We start from the raw sequence: 2,312 nt of genomic DNA, 5'->3' as shown, positions 1-2,312 counted from the left end.
GAATCAACACTTTTTTCCTAATTGAATCAGATACCAAAGAAGTCTTCAGGCTTTTAATTAACTACTCGAGTTCTAACCGTATTCCTATTGATCAATTTTATTATTAAAACTCTACTGATTCCAGCCTATCCCCATCCGGCCCATAAGTTAGCCACCACCCAACCACTGGAATTGGTAGAACCAAACAAGTACTCACCCACCCATAATTGAATGCCTTTCTTAACTTTTGCTTTAGAATACAGATATGCACACACTCCTCTTTAAACTTTAACTTTTAAAACAATCCATTGACAAACAATTATTGGTTATAGATGTCATAACTCAAAATTTCCATTCAATCCTTGTTTCTCACAAAACAGTATCACTCTGGACTCTCCATTGAGACCAACAGGTCAGCAACGAGATCCAGTAATAGATTACAATAATTTTTGCATCATCATACATATATATATCTTCCACGACATACGCATGGGTGTCCTAAGCACCGCGAGCCCATGCATCGCCCAGTCAGAACCCTCCAGGATCCTCCTTAGGTGTCCTGGCACTTCACTCAGGGAGGACCGCTTCGTCGGTCCTCGTCCATCGTACACCAGAAGCACACCATTTTTCACCATACCCAGGCTGGTCAAGACCTGGGCAGGTTTTTACCACGTGAGCCGTCCTTTGAACACTCCCCGCCAGCTGGCAACCGAAATTCCCTTAGAAAAACACATATACCAAATGCTCCCTCTAGCATTCTAGCGTAAGAGAGTCCTTTAAGAAAACAGGGTTTCTATGCAAGTTTTTAGTTTTGATTTTCTTTTGAATACAATGAGTATATCTTAATTTCGTATCCCAAGACTTCTAGATCACAGGTCTGGATTCCCAAGCAGAATTCCTCGAATTCTGTAATCTTGATCCTCAGATCAAAATCAAAGGTCTCAATTTAATTTCAGATTCGGTGGTGGGTGATTTGATTGAATTTTCCTGAACTGGTCACATCGTCTTTTCTTGAAACTGACGAAGGAGATTAAGTCGTGGTCATAGTCTGATTCAGGGTTCGAGTCTGGAAAGGTTCTCCCTGAACTATCTTTCTCGAAGGGTAATATTTCAATTACTACTTTATTGAATTTCATTCATTGAGTATTTTGCTTAACTGAATTCAAAACTAAACACGTATTCCTATGAGGAATAAATTAATCATTTATCTAAAATTTTGACTTCGATAGATCTTTTGAATTTTCTCATTACCATCCTAGAGAATATGAAACAATAGAATTTTCCTTCACAGAGTATTTACTTTTTCCTTCACAGAGTATTTACTTATTCATGGGATTTAAACAATGATTAAAGAGAATTCTCATTTTGATATAAAAAAAATTATGTATGCATCTATTTATGCATAAAATCCAACTTCTATGAAAATAACACTTTTATATAAAAGAAAATCCTTTTATGCATAAAAATCAATTTTGATGAAACTAATATTTTTATAATAATAAAAAATTCTTTTATGCATCTATTTATGCATAAAAATCCATTTTGATGAAAGTAACACTTTTATAGTAAAAAAATTTCTTTTATGCATCTATTTATGCATAAAAATCAATATTGATGAAAGTAACACTTTTATAATTAAAAAAAATCTTTTATGCATAAAAATCAATATTGATGAAAGTAACACTTTTATAATTAAAAAAAATCTTTTATGCATAAAAATCAATATTGATGAAAGTAACACTTTTATAATAAAAAAATTCTTTTATGCATCTATTTATGCATAAAAATCAATATTGATGAAAGTAACACTTTTATAATAAAAAAACTCTTTTATGCATCTATTTATGCATAAAAATCAATATTGATGAAAGTAACACTTTTATAATAAAAAAATTTCTTTTATGCATAAAAATAAATATTGATGAAAGTAACACTTTTATAATTAAAAAAATTCTTTTATGCATCTATTTATGCATAAAAATCAATATTAGTGAAAGTAACACTTTTATAATTAAAAAAATATCCAATATGCATCTTTCTATGCATAGAATTTAAATCTAATGAAAATCACTCTTTTATAATAAAAAAATAACCAATATGCATCTTTCTATGCATAGAATTTAAATCTAATGAAAATCACTCTTTTATAATAATAAAAATAACCAATATGCATCTTTCTATGCATAGAATTTAATTTTAATAGAAATAACACTTTTATAATAAACATATTTCTACTATGCATTTTTCTATGCCTAGAATGAAAATAACACTTTTAGAATATACAAATGGTGGGGATTACTCTTTTTGAATAATAAAAGATAAAACTTATTTCA

This window comes from Cibotium barometz, chromosome 47 (genome assembly GCF_041138505.1).
Source record: "Cibotium barometz isolate CiBa-2024 chromosome 47, ASM4113850v1, whole genome shotgun sequence".
Classification (NCBI taxonomy): domain Eukaryota; kingdom Viridiplantae; phylum Streptophyta; class Polypodiopsida; order Cyatheales; family Cibotiaceae; genus Cibotium; species Cibotium barometz.
This window is presented reverse-complemented; position numbering follows the sequence as displayed.